Genomic DNA, 18,297 nt, shown 5'->3' with positions numbered 1-18,297 from the left:
TTGGCAGTAGAATCCCTAGCAACACACACACACACACACACACACACACACACACACACACACACACACAATGAGGAAGACAAAGATAAAGACATCACAAAACCCAGCAGACCAAACTCCCCTACCAATTCTCAGAAGCAAAACAAAAGCCAAATAGCAAAAGAATAGTAAAAAGAAAACATTAATAATAAACAAGGAATAAAGAAACCAATGTGTGTGTGTGTGTGTGTGTGTGTGTGTGTGTGTGTGTATATTCATGAACCAATCAGCATGTACAAGAACAAAAAAAGTACTTAATGAAAATAGTAGCCAAGCATGGTGACGGATGCTTGTAATTCCATGAGACAGGAGGATCACAGGTTTGTGGCCAGCCTTAGCCTACTTAGTGAGGCCTTCTGTAAATTAGTGAGACCCTGTTTTTTTCTTTCTCTTTCCTCTCTTTCTTCTTTCTTTCTTTCTTTCTTTCTTTCTTTCTTTCTTTCTTTCTTTCTTTTTCTTTCTCTCTTTCTCTCTTTCTGCCGTACTGGGGATGGAACCCAGGGGCATTCTACCTCCAAGCTATACCCCCAGCCTTATTTTTTATTCTTTATTTGAAACAGGGTCTCACTGAGTTGCAAAAGGACTTCACAAAACAGCTGAGGCTGACCGTGAACCATGATCCTTCTATCTCAGCCTCCCAAATGCTGGGGTTACCAGAGCGCTACCACGCCCAGCTGAGACCTTGTTCCAAAATAATAATAAAAAATATTAGAACTGGGGGTGTAACTTGGAGGTACAATGTCCCCAGGTTCCATTTCCAGTACCACAAAACAAACAAAACCCAATGAAATAGTTGTCTCTGTTGAGGTGAGCAAATCTGTGGGTTAGGGTGAACAGTCACACCTGATACTTTTCATTGCCCTCCTTAGAACAAGCTCTTGGGATGTTAAATCCTTCCTCCCTTTGTGCTGTTTGCCAAGCATCTGGCTAGAGTCTTGGAGTTCAACTAGACACAGCGGTCCTCAGCCTGTCCGTTCATCAGCACATGGTGGGATGGAGAGGTAGGTAGAGTCTGCTGAGCTTTGTTCAGGTGGGGCGGATAGAGGTACCCAGGCCTGGGTCAGTGCAGGATTCTAAGTGGGAAGTTCTGGCAGATGGGTCTAGGCCCTCCAGGAACTGTGGCACCTCACGGGATGATAACAGCTCTGGAGAGGTTAGTTGACCATACTCTGTGTGGCACCTGGTCAAAAAACCTGCTGGGCTTCTGGGGCTCTGGGGTTTACCCCAAATTCCACTCACAGTGTAGGGCAACCAAAGGCCCTGGGTGGAGGGGTTGCTGCAGGTCCCCAGTTACTCTTCTGCCCACGGAAATGGCCCTCCAAGACTGCCCCAGGTGTAAACACACCACCGGTTCCGTGTTCTGGATCACCTCAGCTAGCTGCGTACTGAGGTAAGCTCCGCATCCACCCACCTCTGACTGGCTAAGAGCACACTGCATTTCTTCTCTGCAGAAGTTCCTCATGTTGCGTGGCAGTCTTCCTGTCGTGTCCACTCTGCACTGCCCTCTGCAATCTCCCTGCACCACCAACCTCAACCCACGCCTACCTGGGGTCAGCTGGGTTTGAACCTGTGCGATCCTCCTGTCTCAGCTTCCCAAGTGCTGGGATTACAAGCGTGCACCACCACACCCGGCCCTATTTTTATTTTTTATTTTGAAACAGGGTCTCACTAAGTTGCAGAGGGTCTCACCTAAGTAGCTGAGCCTGGCCACAAACCTGCAATCCTCCTATCTCAGCCTCCCAAGTACTGAAATTGCAAGTGTGTGCCATCATGCCCGGCTCACAGCTACTTTTTTTTTTTTTTTTTTTTTTTTTAATTTGGTGGTACTGGGGATGGAACCCTTCTACCTCCGGGCTATACTAACAGACCTATTTTATATTTTATTTGGAAACAGGGTCTCTTAAGCCAGAGAGTCTAGCTTCGAACCTGCGTGATCCTCCTGTCTCTGCCTCCCAAGCGTGGGGATTACAAGCGTGCGCCACCATGCCTGGCTCACAGCTACTTTTAATGTATTACTCTGACATGATTTCTTCCCAATTTTCTAATTGGAGTATTAGTACATAGATTCACTTGTATGATAGCAACAGGAGAAGAGGAGGAGAAATGTAAGTTTTTCCTCTATAAAGTGTGATTTTAGCATGGAATCTGTTTGAGAGGTTGGGACAGGAGGATTGCAGGTTCAAGGACAGCCTCAGCAATGTATTGAAGCTATCAACAACATATGGAGATCCTTTATCAAAACAACAGCAAAGGCCGGGCGTGGTGGCTGCACGCTTGTAATCCCCGCGCTTGGGAGGCAGAGACAGGAGGATCGCGCAGGTTCGAAGCTAGCCCTGCGCGCTGGCTTAGGAGACCCTGTTTCCAAATAAAAATGCAAAAATAGGTCTGGGAGTGTAGCCCGGAGGTAGAAGGGCTTCCAGGAACCCCAGTACCACCAAAAAAAAAAAAAAAAAAAAAAAAAAAAAAAAAAAAAAAAAACCAACAGCAAAAAGGCTGGGGTTTAGCTCAGAGATAGAATGTCCCTGGGCTCAATCCTCAGTACTGCAAGCAGAACAAAACAGAACGAAGACAAAAGCTGGGTGTGGTGGCGCATTCTTGTAATCCCAGTACTTGGGAGGCTGAGACAGGAGGATGGCAGGTGCTCAGCCCGCCTCCGCTACTTAGTGAGGCCCTTTGCAACTTAGTGAGACCTTGTTTCAAGAATAAAGAATAAAAAACAGGTCTGGGGGTGTATCTCAGAGATAGAAGTTCCCTAGGTCCAATCCCCCGTAGCAAAAAACAAAACCAGAAAAAACCTCAAAGCAACTGTTTTCCTCTTTTTTAACGAGTATTTGCTCCTATGAAGAACTGACTGTGTGCATCAAGGCAGGAGGAATTCACTTCTTTTTCCTATACAGTATTATCCATCAGAAAGTTCAGTATGATTTTGGATTCTGACATATTTCCCACAAACCCATCTCTAGGGTTGATATTTACAGTATTCTTGGTCAGATAAGAAGATCGGCACTGGAGGATTTATGCTCCCTAACCTAGCTTTCCATTGCCATACCTTGACCTTGGCCTTATAACTTGTGGCCCATACAAAGCAATTGATTGCTACCCTTTTGAGGCAGCTAGCCCTATTTAGCTCATGGGCAATAGCTAATAAGGGCTTGATAATTGTGATTTACTCACTGTCGGCTGCGCTTGCCTGCCTCTCTCTGGAGCTGCCTTGGGCTGATAGATGCCATGTGTGTGACAGGCAGCCAGTTCTAGAGGCTTTCTCTTTTTGTCCTCAGCCTCACCAGGGCTCCTGGAACAGGATTGATGAAGTCATTTTTCTTTTATTGTGGTCCTCTGTGATGAAATATGATCAAAATTCATCTTCTCTTGAGTGTACCATTTTTTTCTTTGTCAGATCTACTGTCTTTCCTTGACTGCACCGATTTGTGATTTATGAAAGCGGGGGCCTTGTGGTTGCCTTTTAGTTCAAGGAGCCTGGGATTGGCCAAGACCAGTTTCCATCTATAAATTAAGTGGGGGCTCAGCTCTTTCCCTAGTCGAGACATTGGGTCTCTTTTTTAGTGAATTTGAGAGAAAAAATAAATGTCTGAATGGCAACCCTCCGGAATACTTCAAACTGTCTTGTTCCTCCAGCATGGTTGAACAAACCTCTAGGCAAAGCTAATATTTCTAAACATCCCAGGATTGATGAATACCTTAGTCATTAGTAGACTTGAAGGTTGGATAGTTTGCTCCTCCTTCCTTCCTTCCTTCCTTCCTTCCTTCCTTCCTTCCTTCCTTCCTTCCTCTGCTACTGGGGATCAAATGCAGGGGCATTATATCTCCAAGCTATACCTCCAGCCCTTTTTATTTATTTTTTTATTTTGAAACAGGGTCTTGCTAAATTGCTGAGGTTGGACTGAAAACTGTGTTCCTCCTGTCTCAGCCTCCCAAGAACTGGGATTATAGGTGTGCACCACAGTGCCCAGTGTGGATCTCCCTTACTTAAACGAATCATCACTTACAAATTTGAGGAATCCTCAGAGTCCAAGGTCTTTGTGCTTCTGGCTTCTCTGAAGCAAAATATTGCTAGCATATACTCTGAAGTACTGGATCATGAATAATTCTGGATTGAATATTAACGTGGAAGTAGCTGGAGCAGAAAGAGAGGATCTTATTTCCTGATGGTCATCCTGCTACAGTTATACATTTTTAATAGATTTTCCTCACTGACTTGCTTGGGCATACTTGAAATATTACAATCCAAATCCATTTCAGTTTTTGTGTTTGTACAGATGATCTCAATAAAACCATCTTAAATATTCCTTGGACACAGGAAAATAAGGGCTGTATGTGTGTGGGGGGGAGTGTTTACTGGGGATTGAGCGTAGGGGCATTCTACCTTTGAGCTACACCCCCAGCCCTATTTTGTTATTTTTTTTTAATTGTGAAATAGGGTCTCACTAAGTTGCTGAGGACCTCATTAAATTGCTGAGGCTGAGCCGGGCGTGGTGGCGCATGCTTGTAATAACAGCATTCGGGAGGCTGAGACGAGGATCACGGTCTGCAGACAGCTTCAGCTACTTAGTGAGGCCCTCTGCAACTCAGTGAGACCCTGTTTCAAAATAAAGAATAAAAGCCGGGTGTGGTGGTGCACACTTGTAATCCCAGTGCTTGGGAGGCTGAGACAGGAGGATCGCACCGGTTTGAAGCCAGCCTCAGCTACTTAGTGAGGCTCTCAGCAACTTAGTGAGACCCTGTTTCCAAATAAAGTATAAAGTAGGTCTGGGAGTATAGCCTGGAGGTAGAAAAGCCCCTGGGTTCCACCTTCAGTGCCACACACACACACACACACACACACACAAAAGAATAAAAAAATGGGACTTGGGGGGTGTAGCTTGGAGGTCGAATGCCCCTCCCTGGGTTCCATCCTCAGACCCGCAAAAAAAAAAAAAAAAAAAAAAAAAAAAGGCTGGCTTTGAACCCATGATCCTCTTATCTTAGCCTCTGAAATACTGGGATTACTGGTGTGTACCACCACACCCAGCACAAAAAGACCTATTTTTAAAGAAGGACGCATGTTTTGGTTGTTATATTAAGCATAGGGCCTTTTATTGCAAAGGTGATGCTGATGCAACATGATGATAAGTGGTTCTTAGGCAACATCTCACACATGTTCCGAGATTCCTTACTATTAGTGTGAATGAAATCGCATTAATCTTAATAACATGAATGGCTCTTCTCCCACCCACTCCAACAGGTCTTCACCCTAAAAAGTATTTCTGGGACTCTCCAGGAGGCATCTGTCATATGCTCATAAATTAGCATTCCCCAGCCTGGTGTTGCTATGGCTCGGCCACCTCCACAGGCTGCTATTTGGGGCCCGCTATTTCCTTGTGGGTCTCAATGCTGTGTGTCTGACTCCTGCATCTTGACAGCACCTCCTCCCTCCAAAGTTCTCATGGAGCCAGAGCTGTGCGGCATCTGTGAGGTAGGGGACACCTTCTCACCCTGGAGCCTGGCATTGCGCTCAACTAGAGAGGTTGCAGTCCGCTCTGCACAAGCTCCCCACCAGTGCTGTTTCCTTCTATGGCACCCAGTCCCCACAGGACTCAGATATGGGCAGGACCTGGGAATGTCATTATTATTTTATTTGTCATACATCTTAATGAGATCAAAGACTTGTGGAGACATATATGCACACATCACCCTCAATTTCCCATTTCTTTTTTTTTTATAAATTTTTATTGGTGCATTGTAGTCATACATCTCAATGGGATAAAAAAAAACTTGTGGAGATATACATGCACACATCACCCAATCAGCCCCTGCCCAATCTCTAACCCCTTCCTTCCCCCTCCCTCCTACCCATGCTTGGCTTCCTGATTGACTTTGATATGTGTAAGTACATCATGTGCTTTAAAGAGTTTCCCGTATCCTCCCTCTTATCCCCTCAGATATGTCACCTTCATTTCTCCTCTATAGGGTCCCTTCTTCATCTAGAGTTCCTCCTGTTACCCATTTCTCCCTAATATTTTGCACATTAAGAAAAGCCTCTAGCTGGGTGTGGTGGCACACGCTTGTAATCCCCGCGCTTAGGAGGCTGAGACAGGAGGATCGCACAGGTTTGAAGCCAGCCTCAGCTTAGTGAGGCTCTCAGCAACTTAGTGAGACCCTGTTTCCAAATAAAATATAAAAACAGGTCTGGGAGTATAGCCCGGAGGTAGAAAGCCTCTGGGTTCCACTCCCAGTACCACAAAAAAAAAAAAAAAAAAAAGAAAAGAAAAGCCTCTGATTTCTTATTTTTTTGTAGCATTTCACTGTAAATTAGGCCATTCCCAATACTGGCACATTTGCCATAATTTTGTTCTCCCTTATGGCTGGGCAAAATTCCATTGTGTACATATCCCATATTTTTGAAATCCACTCATTGGTTGAAGGACATCTTGGCTGGTTCCACAGTTTGGCAATGGTGAACAGTGCAGCTATGAACATGGTTGTTCATGCATTAGTTTGGTATTTTGGTTTTCATTCTTTTTGGTAGATACCAGAGGTGGTATTGCTGGATCATGTGGTAAGTTCATTTTCCTTCTTCTGAGGATCTTCTATACTGTTCTCCAAAGTGGTTGCACCAACTTGCAATCCCACCCACAATGTATTAGAGCTTCTATTTCTCCACACTTATTCCCACTTACTAAAAACCTGAAAGCCAGAAGGTGAGTAATTTTGACAGGATGATCCACTCACAGCCAGTTTTTTCTAATAGAGGTCACTTGGATCTAGAAATCTGCTGAGAGATTAGGTGAGGTAGCAGCATCTTCTAGTGCTTCCTGGCCACACTGAAGAAACCCTCTGGCCTTTGCTGTGGAGCAGGCCCCAGTTCCAGGCCTGCCCCACAACAGGCTCTGGGCCTGGCTACGCTGGCTCCAGACCCATCCTTGCCGCGCGGCAGGCTCTGGGCCCGCCCTCACTGGCTCCAGACCTGGCCTTGCCATTATTATTATTTTAGTTAGTATTTATCAAGCATTTACTATTTGCTTAGCAGTGTGATATGTCCTTTAATGATTATTTTTGCTGGGTGTGGTAATGCATGCCTATAATCCCAGTACTCTAGGAGGCTGAAATGAGGACCTCAGGTTCAAGGCCAAGCTCAGCAACAATTATTCTCTGAGGCTTAGTCTATAGGTTTTTTTTTTTTTCCTAGCAGTATTGTTTTAATTCTTTCTTCTTCTTCTTCTTTTTTTTTTTTTTTTTGGTGGTACTGAGGATGGAACCCAGGTGCATTCTACCTCCAAGCTACACCCCCAGCCCTATTTTTTATTCTTTATTTTGAAACAGGATCTCACTGAGTTGCAAAGGGCCTCATTAAGTAGCTGAGGCTGTCTGTAACCGCGATCCTACTGTCTCAGTCTCCCGAATGCTGGGATGACAAGCATGTGCCACCATGCCTGGCTTGTTTTAATTCTTTGCAAAGTAGATTCTCTTATTATTCCCATTTCATAGAGGAGGAAATAGAGGCTTCAGAGATTACATTATTTGCTCAGCGTTACTCAGCTGACACACTGGGAACCCAGGTGCATTCTACCTCCAAGCTACACCCCCAGCCCTATTTTTTATTCTTTATTTTGAAACAGGATCTCACTGAGTTGCAAAGGGCCTCATTAAGTAGCTGAGGCTGTCTGTAACCGCGATCCTCCTGTCTCAGTCTCCCGAATGCTGGGATGACAAGCATGTGCCACCATGCCTGGCTTGTTTTAATTCTTTGCAAAGTAGATTCTCTTATTATTCCCATTTCATAGAGGAGGAAATAGAGGCTTCAGAGATTACATTATTTGCTCAGCGTTACTCAGCTGACACACTGGCAGTTTGATCTCAAAGGCCACTATTTTAAGCAATGAATCCAAATGGTTGACACTATTCTGTTATCCACATTGCCCCAGTCTCTAATAAGCAAAGATTCTTTAGAGCATTTATTTGTTCATGGTGCCTGCTGCCTTGCTTTTTGGGGAAGTTTTCTTGCAGCTAGATCCTCAGACTCCGAGCAAATAAGCTTCAGTTTAGTTCTTTCACTAATTCATCAGAAATGTGCAAATTTAGTAGGGTGTGGTAGATCATACCTGTCATCCCAAGTACTTGGAAGGCTGAGATAGGAATATCACAGGTTGGAGGACAGCCTCAACAATGTAGTGAGACTCTCAGTAATATACTAAGACTCTGCTTTAAAGCAAAAAATAAAAAATAAAAAAGGGATGGGCTGGGAGTGTAGCTTGGAGATAGAATGCTACACACACACACACACACACACACACACACACACATGAAAAAATAAATATGAAAATTTATATGAATTTAGCAATAACCACAACAACACAACATAATATTTGAAGGTACTTTGGTCTTTTGCATATTAGATGATCATCATCTACATTTTCTGCTCATTCCCTGGGTTTAAGCTGAGTCACTGACCACTGGCCTCCTTACACATAATACTTTTTGATTGGCCTTGCTAAATTCAAAGGAATTGCTATTTGCAACTCAGTTTTTCAGACCATGTTATACCCATATTTTTGGCTATCTATAGTAGTTTTACTTAGGTCTCCCACTTTCATCTCATATAATCTGTAAAATGGACCTCATCCCCAAATCCTATTTTTGTGGATAGGACTTTATTCCACTTTTTCCCAAGAATGAAAATTTGGAGATGACTTTGACTCTTTCCTCAGCTCTCTTGCTTAAATCTGGTCAACCACCCAGCCTTCTACACCATCTTTCTCTCCCCTCTGATACATAGTTCTATTCCCCTTGTAAACAAACACTCAGCTTGAAGACTCCTTGATTCAGTTGTGAAGGGCCCACCTATACTAATCCAGCCACTTACTCTGTGCCACATCTGGACCTTGCTAAGTGAAAACACTCCATCTTAGACATCTTAAGGTCTGAGATATGTTCTTTCTATTTCTTTAAGCTTTTCAGATCCACTCACCACTACTATTCTATTATAATCTTCCCATGCTATTATAATCACAATGCTATTATAATATCTGTTGTGAGTTGGGCATGGTGGTACCCACTTGTAGTCCCAGTACTGAGGAGGAACACAGGTTCAAGGCTATCCTCTGCAACTTAGGAGGCTCTCATCAACTTAGTGAGACCCTGTTACAAACTAAAAAATAAAATAGGGCTGGGGGTATAGCTTGGAGGTAGACTGCCCCTGAGTTCAAGCTCTGGTACTACACACACACACACACACACACACACACACACACACACACACATTGTTGTGCTACACACTACTAGTTTTCTTTAATATCCATTTTCTCTTTTACTTGTAAAGAAAACATTTTCAGATTTTAGCTAAGCATATAGCTGACCTCAGAATAAAGGCTGTATTTCCCTGCATCCTTTGCAGGTAGTTGTGACCATGTGACAACATTTTGGGCAGTGTGACATGAGGGCAAGTGATGTGAGCAGCTTCTAGGTTGTGACGTCAAAAGGAGAGGGCAGTCCTTCCTTTTACTCTGCTGACTGAAATGTGAACATGATAGACAGCCCCCTTAGACTCTGTAGACAATCACAACCATCAGGGGTGGTGGTGTGACAGGGTGGGAAGAGCCTTGTCTCTGGATGACCTCATGGGCAGCCTCACTGGCTCTCGGCTTACATGTGGAGTTTCATGAGAGAGAAATAAACTTCTTTTTTAAAAAAATTATTTTGGTACTGGGGATTGAACTTGGGGGCATGCTACCTCTGAGCTACACCCTCAGCCTTTTAAATTTTGAAATTGGATTTCTACATTGCTAAGGTCTTACTAGGTTGCTGAGGCTGGCCTTGAACCCGTGATCCTCCTGTCTCAGCCTTCTATGTACTGGGATTACAGGCATGCACCACTGCACTCACCAGAGCCCATTTATTTCTTATCCCAACAGTGGGAGGAGAGACCCTTTCAGTATGGGCGAGGGGAGAGAAGCTGGCACAAGAGCCAGGTGTGTGTCCCGTTGCCTTAGGTTGTTTCGCTGGGCTCCTTCAAGTGGGGTCAGGGTGTGTGGGGGTCCAGACTCTGGGAAGAATTCATGTTGGTGGCCTGGGCAGCCTAATTACATAAGAGTGGTCAAGTATTTCAGGGCTGAGCTGCATAATCACATTAAGGTCTGCCAGGAACTAGTTCTCTATAGACAAAATTGACTCATCAATCCTATAAAACATATGGATAAAAGCCAATTATATACTTACTTCATTATTTTTTTGTGGTACTGGGGGTGGAACCCAGGGACTTTCTACCTCCGGGCTATACTCCCAGACCTATTTTCTATTTTATTTGGAAACAGGGTCTCACTAAGTAGCTGAGGCTGGCTTTGAACCTGTGCGATCCTCCTGTCTCAGCCTCCCAAGCACGGGGATTACAAGCGTGCGCCACCATGCCCGGCTATATTTAAAAATATTTTGTACTATCATTATCCAACCCAAACACAGAACCTGTTGTTTGAACAGATTTTTTTTTTTTTTTGGTACTGGGGATTGAACCTAGGAGCATTCTACTTTTGAGCTCTTTCTTCAGCCATTTTTATTTTTTGTTTTGAAACAGGGTCTCACTAGGATGCTCAAAGTCTTGCTAAATTGCTTAGACTGGTCTCGAAGCTGAGATCCTCTTGTCTTAGTTGCTCCCAAGTAATCCCAAGGGATTGTGGGCGTGTGCCACCACGCCTGGCTTGAACAGAGTATTTTATAGTTTTATGTTAACAGTGCAGAAAAAGGACACTAAGATTTCAGGAGACAGCAATTGCAGGATGCAGCCAACACCCACAGAGCATGAGAACAAAGGTTGGTTTATTAAACTCAGAATGTGGAGGAGGGGCCTGTGGAGCAGGGCCTGGGCCTCTGAGGAGGAGGTGAAGCTCTGCTGGGACTATTGACTCTGAGCTTTGAGAAGGGACTCTGTGTCTTGAGAACCAGGCGTCTAGGAAGGGGACACCAGCCTGTCTGAGAACAAGTGTTGAAAAACTAAATACTGGATTTTTTTTTTTTTTTGATACTGGGGGTGGAACTGAGGAACCCTTTACCACTGAGCTGTACCCCTAGCCCTTTTTATTTTTTTATTTTGAAACAAAATCTCACTAAGTTGCAGAGGCTGGTCTCAAACTTGAAATCCTCCTGTCTCAGCCTTCCAAATGCTGGGATTATAGGTGTATACCACGATGCCTGGCTTGAAAAGAGATTTAAGCACTTCTTGGCAGGGCCTAGCAGGGAGCCTGGTTTACAGAATCCCAGCTCCAGGACCACAGGGTAGACCATAGGAAGATGGGTTTGAAGCTAAGAGATTATCGTTTAGTAACCTGTACATACTTCAGTGGTACCTAAATTCAGATTTTCTTTTTTTGTGTGTGCAGTTCTGGGGATTGAACCCAGTGACTTCTATCTCCGAGCTACACCCCAGCACTGTTTTCTAGTCTTTATTTTGAAACAGGGTCTCACTAAGTTGCAGAGGGCCTCACTAAGTAGCTGAGGCTGGCTTCGAACCTGCAATTTTCCTGTCTCAGCCTCCCAAGTACTGGGATTAAAAGCGTGTGCCACCACGCCCGGCTCTAGATTGTTTCAAGATGGGCCAGCCAGCAGTTTAGGTAAGACCGACATACTTCAAGTACTAAATAAATAATCTAGTGACTAAAGGAAGAACAATTTTATTATATTAAACTATTTCAGAGAGACAAAGCAGATAAAAGCTCATAGAATTGGTGACAGAAAGTATCATTATTACTTTGTGATACTGGGGATTGAACTCAGGGGTATTCTACCTCCGAGCTACACCTCCAGCCCTATTTTTTTTTTTTTTTTTAATTTTGAAACAGTGTCTCACTAAGTTGCTGAGGCCCTTGCTAAGTTGCTGACGCTGACTTCAAATCTGCAATCCTCCTGTCTCAGTCTCCCAAGTATTAGGATTACAGCAGTATACCACCATGTCCGGCCAATAGAAAGTGTTTTGAAGGATGAAAAGGAATTCCTTAGGTGAATCAAGGGGAAGAACAGTATTCCAATCAGGAGGAATAATAAGTATACAGGCCAGAAAGTGGACCCAAGCATCAATGGGCTGAGTTGCTCAGGGCAAAGCCTGGGTTACTCCAGTCACTGGGTTTTCCAAGGATAATGCAGGACTCAGGCCATGCATGGGTGAGTGGAGAAAGCAGGACTCCCCTAGGACCAGTGATCTCACCCTTAGAGTGACCTTCTATCCATCCTTTCTCTCTGTTTAAAGGTAAATATGTGTGCTAAGTAGACTTAGGTAAGTTATTTAAATCTCTGAGAAGAGACTATTATCCTCAGTTAACAAATGAGGACACGGAGACTCATTAAATTATATGCCCATAATCAATGTCAGTGGCCTAATGCCCTAGTGTCCTGTTGGACATCTTTACCTGGATATCTTTATGGATTCTCCAACCTAGCATGTTCCAACAGGAGTGGCTTGCCATTCTCCACCCTAGCTCCAGACTTTCTTTCTGGATCCCCGAAGTCACTTGTAGAAGCCTGGAAATCCCAGCTTCCTTTCTTCTTCCTGCTGCATGTCCCACCTCACCCCACACAATCACCAAGTCTTATAGATTGGACCTGCTAATTATGTATTTTTTCTACTCTATCACTGTTGGTTTGTCTTAGTTCAAACACACACTCGATCATTGTAAAAATTTCCCTCTGGTCTCCCTGCCCCCTAGGTCCTGTTCTCCAATCCAGGCACCATTTTGAGGCCAGAGTGATGTTTGAAAAATGTCAATCTGATTACATCACCACCCCCTTCTTAAAACTTTTTGATGTCTCCTGTGGCTTGCTGGATAAAATCCAAGCTCTTTAATATTTCACAGTTAGGCCACTGTGACGGTCCCTACCAACTGCTCCAGTTTCACAGACCACTGTCTCCCTATCTTGGTGTGGGGCACAGTGCTAACCCTGGCCAGGAGAACGGGATCATCAGTGGTGTAGGGCGAATTCTGCCTTCAAGCAGGCAGTCTTCCTCTGATTTAGTGGGCTCACTTGAGTTGTAGCAGTAAGCTGCCCAGTGCCTTCTTTTTCTGTGCTGGAATGAACCTGTGAGGACTCCTCTGGATATTGCTTCTGTCTTCTCTTTTCTAGGTCCTGCTTCTCTTTTTCCCTCTTCCTCTTCTTCCTTTTCTTTCTCTTCCTCTTTCTCTCCCAAGCACTCAAGTATTTTTTTTTTAGCAGCAATAAAAAGTCAGCTCACACACTCATTACTTTATATACAAGGAAAACAGGTGTAGAAAATTTACCTCATTTGCTCGAGGTCACAGAGCTGGTCTGCATGACTCCAGGCCCCTACACGTTACATTTTGCTATGCTTCAGACTGTGCCAAGCCTATCCTCAATGTGGAGTCCTTGGTCAGCCTTGTTGTTATTCACAAATAATCCCAGTAAGAAGAAGAATTCAGAGGAATGCATAATTTTTTAAACTGACCTTCAGTCACATAGGCCAACATATGTTTTTTACAATGTTGAAGGTGCTCCTTCCTCCCTCCCTCCCTGGGAATTAAACCCAGAGGCTTTCTACCTCTGAACTACAACCCCCAGCCTTTTCTGTTTTTTTTTTTTTTTTAATTATGAAACAGGATCTCGCTAAGTTGCTAAAGGTCTCAATAACCTGCTGAGGCTGGCCTTGAACTTGTGATTCTCCAGTCTCACTGTCCTAAGGATTGTGATTACAGGTATTTGCCACCATGCCCAGCTCACCTGTGTGTGTATGTGTGTGTGTGTGTGTGTGTGTGTGTGTGTGTGTGTGTGTGTGTTTTAATATAGTAAATAAACATTTAAAAATATCTGGGACTTCCAGGAAGATGGCGACTGAAAAAAGCGGCGTTTACGAGTCCTGCTAAAACTCGATCTCTTTTGCCACAAAATCAGCGCTTTTCATAGCCAGAAAACACTATCAGCAGAGAAATAAAAATGTAAACACAAGGGACAGAGAAAAAAAAGACTAGAAGAACACCCAGAGATCAGAAAAGAAATCAAGCCTGCGATGCGGCCGCAGAGCCACCCCGGCACCATCTTCGCTCGCAGCACCAGGCTCCAGAGAGGAAAGGTAAACAAGGAGCTCAAGTGAGCAGCTGCAGGTTATTCGGGTGTAATCCAGCAGTTCTTTCAGCGCAAAGAATGTCTAAAAATATCTGGGTGTGAGCTGGGCGTGGTGGTGCACACTTGTAATCCCAGCGCTTGGGAGGCTGAGACAGGAGGATCACACAGGTTCGAAGCCAGCCTCAGCTATTTAGTGAGGTTCTTGGCAACTTAGTGAGACTCTGTTTCCAAATAAAATATAAAATAGGTCTTGGAGTATAACCCAGAGATAGAAAAGCCCCTGGATTCTACCCCCAGTACCACACACACACACACACACACAGATCTGGGTGTGGTGGTGCATGCCTTTAATCTTAGTACTTGGGAGGCTAAGACAGGAGGACCGAAGGTTCATGACCAGCCTTAGCAACTTAGTGAGACCCTGTTTCAAAAATAAAAGACAAAGGCTGGGATTGTGGTAAGTGCTTGTAATCCCAGCATTCAGAAGGTGGAGATTGGAGGATCACAGTTTGTGGACAGCCTTAGCTACTTAGCAAGGCACTTCGCAACTCAATGAGACCCTGTTTCTAAAATAAAAGGACTAAAACAGCCGGGCGTGGTGGCGCACGCTTGTAATCCCCGCGCTTGGGAGGCTGAGACAGGAGGATCACACGGGTTCGAAGCCAGCCTCAGCTACTTAGTGAGGCTTTCAGCAATTTAGTGAGACCCTGTTTCCAAATAAAATATAAAAAAGGTCTGGGAGTATAGCCCGGAGGTAGAAAGCCTCTGGGTTCCACCCCCAGTACCACCAAAAAAAAAAAAAAAAAAAAAAAAAAAAAAAAAAGAAAGAAAGAAAGAAATCCAATGGACAGGAGCCCTATAAGAGAAGACATGCCCATTTCACCATCACCAAATAAAAAAGGAAGCCCATGTCAAGAGGTAGATAAAGGCACACAGAGCTCCCAGCAGTGTAGCCTGCGCTGTGTCTGGCCAGGAGTTAACACATGCTCCTTAAATAGAATCTCCTAGGCAAACACATTTGGGAAATACCACGTCTGTGTCCCCTCTTAGTCTCCTGAAGTGTGAGCGAATTCACGAAGGCGATTTCTCCAGGTGGACACTCTCTGTGTTAATGCTGTGTTTCTAGACCTATTGGTCTTTAACAGAACTCTCACCTCTCACCATCTTTTGTAACATCAGAGTTCCATGGAACAGTTTAGAGTGGGAGTGGGCTACACTGTGGGAGCAAAAGGAGGGTGGCAGCGAAACATGGGCAGCTCTGTCCCCCGTCAGGAGAGTCTGGGAGCTGCTTTGCTGAGAGGGGGACGGAAGTGTCTGGTCATTAGATCTGTTTTACACACTGAGCTGCCAGCTAGTGTTGTGAGGTCTGGGTGTGGCCGCCCTTGGGCTGCATGATGTTTTAATGTACTTTATCCCAGGGGGTGTCCTTATCTCCAGCCCCACTAATTAAGGTGAATGGAAGTAGTCTTTTCTTGTAGAGTCTGACTAATATAACAGGATGTTGGATCTGACTTTCTACTGGTCTCCTCAGAACACTAAGACAGGCGACACATGTCCCCACTTCCTCATCAGATGTTGAAACAACTCTGTGGCATTTGCTAAGAGATTATGGAAGTGACGTTGACACCATTAGCCCCTCAGTGTTCCTGTAATCCCAGTACTTGGGAGACAGAGACAGGAGGATTGCAGGTTCAAGGCCAGCCTCAGCAATTTAGCAAGACCCTGTTTCAAATTAAAAACTCAAAAGGCACTTGGGAGGCGGAGACAAGAGGATCACACAGGTTCAAAGCCAGCCTCGCTGGCTTAAGAGACCCTGCCCCCCCCCCCAAAAAAAAATATATATATATGAGTGTAGCCTGGAGGTAGAAGGGTTAAGGGTTTCCAGGAACCCCAGTACCACCAAAAAACAAAACAAAACAAAAAAACTAAAAAGGGCTGGGGGTATATCATGGAGGCAGAACACCCTAGGTTAAATCCCAGTATCAGAAAAAGAGGGTCATCTGGAGGGGCAAGGGAGATGCAGCCTCATGTGGCTGGAGGGAAGAAGGGAAGTAGAGCTAGCTGGGCGTGGTGGCACATGCCTGTAGTCCCAGTGCTTGGGAGGCTGAGACAGGAGGGTCGCTGGTTTGAGGATAGCCTTAGCAAATAGTGAAACTCACCAATCTAGCCAGACTTTGTCACTGACTAAGCTCAGTCGGGTCGTTATTGTCCGCTCCCGGTCAAATCCTCAGAAAGATGGGGCAAAAGGCAGGTGAAGTACTGCAGAATCTTATCTGCAGCGATTCTTTCCCTTTAGGGACTAAATTCTCCTTAGGTCCCTAAATGACGACGCTTTTGGAAAGAATCTGACATGGACAAAGGCTTCTTGAGCCAATGACACTTTATTACAAAGACCCCAAGAAATTTATACCCTTCACCAGTAAAGTTAAGAGAACAAGGGGGGTGGATGTCTTTCAGCTGGCTGTTGGCCCTCGAAGAATTAACTCCTGTTCCTCTCCAAGGTCTTGCAGATAAGCAGTTCCAGGTGGCAGCCTCCCAGAATAGTCAAGGCTTGGGAGCTTCTCGGGGAATCTTCTTTAACTTTTCCTGGAACTTTTCCATCTTTTGGGCTCAGTTCATATAGCAAGTGTGGGGAAATGTGGTGATTCAGGTGGATGTGATGGAGTTTCTTCGGGTGTTGGCATCTTATCTTCTAAATCTGAAAGCTTAAGCATACTCACAACACAGTTTGGCAGACAAAATATCACAAACACCACCACAAGGTTCTTAGTTCTAATTGTCAGATGTATTTCCTTAACTGCTGAGCACTCTTCTTTAGACAACAAGCCTATTAAAAGCCTACTCATCTTTAATAATCCACTTCCCTGTCACAAACTCTCTGCAGCCTGCTTCTAACTTTCTAATTCCTTTCTTTCCCAGTTGGGACTTTCTTATGATAAGCTCTTCTTCGTGCAAAAATGCTTTTCTTACTCTTACGGTATTTCCTTTCCTTCATACATATATATTTAGAACATCTGTCCTTTAGTCATATTCATTTCTAACTATGCGGTCAGTCAACAGTCTTTTTCTTTGGGTCTATTGTATTTGGGCAGCTAAGTTGTTTATCAACTAAATTGCTTTAAGGTCACACACAAGGTTTTTCTCTGTCTCTAGGCAGGATTTCAAGGGTAAACAGTTACTTTGAACTGAGCTACTTTGCCGGAGTTAATGGATAGTGATGAAGGTCGGAGGCCATTTGTGATTGCTGCAGCTGGGGTGCTTATCACAGTACCTGAATTCTGGCCAGTCTTTTCATTACTATTGAGCAAAGCCAAGGACGTTTAGACAAATTATTAGAGAGTTTATTTCCACGGACTCAGTTTCTTTTTATAGTCCTGATTTCACATCACTGGAGCAATTCGTATAGGGAGTTAAAAGAATACTAGAAGAATAATAGTTATGCAAGAATATCTAGAAGTGGAAAGATGCTTTAGACCAGCGAGCACACCTTCTCTCGGGGCTTATTTCTCACTTTGAGATATTGCCTATTAACTGCGAAAATGCAGATGCCGAGAGAGCGTGGCTTTTGCTGGTATCTGCAAGACTTGGTTTTATTTATTTATTTATTTATTTATTTATTTATTTATTTATTCATTGCGGGTCTGGGGATGGAACGTAGGGGCATTTGACCTCTGGGCTATACCCCCTGCCCTATTTTTTATTTTTTATTTTGAAACAGGGTGTCACTGAGTTGCGGAGGGCCTCACTAAGTAGCTGAGGCTGTCTGCGAACCATGATCCTCCAGTCTCAGCCTCCCGAATGCTGGGATTACAAGTGTGCGCCATCATGCCTGGCTCAGACTCGGTTTTAAATAAAAAAAAAAATAGGGCTGGGTGGGGGTGTATCTTGCATATTGGAGGTAGAATGCTCCTGGGTTCAATCCTCAGTACCCCCCTCTCACAAAAAACCCCGAGTGACTAAAGAACTGATGAGCCTTAGGGTGGGATGGAACAGGTCCTCTCTGTGAGTTTGGCAGAGACAGTCATGCTTTGGTCTTTTTTTTTTTTTTTTGCGGGTCTGGGGATGGAACCCAGGGACATTCTACCTCCAAGCTACACCCCTGGCCCAATTTTTTATTCTTTATTTTGAAACAGGATCTCACTGAGTTGCAAAGGGCCTCACTAAATAGCCGAGGCTGTTCATGAACCACGATCTTCCTGTTTT

This window comes from Muscardinus avellanarius (genome assembly GCF_963383645.1).
Source record: "Muscardinus avellanarius genome assembly, chromosome: 12".
NCBI lineage: Eukaryota > Metazoa > Chordata > Mammalia > Rodentia > Gliridae > Muscardinus > Muscardinus avellanarius.
Note: the sequence above shows the minus strand (reverse complement) of the source record.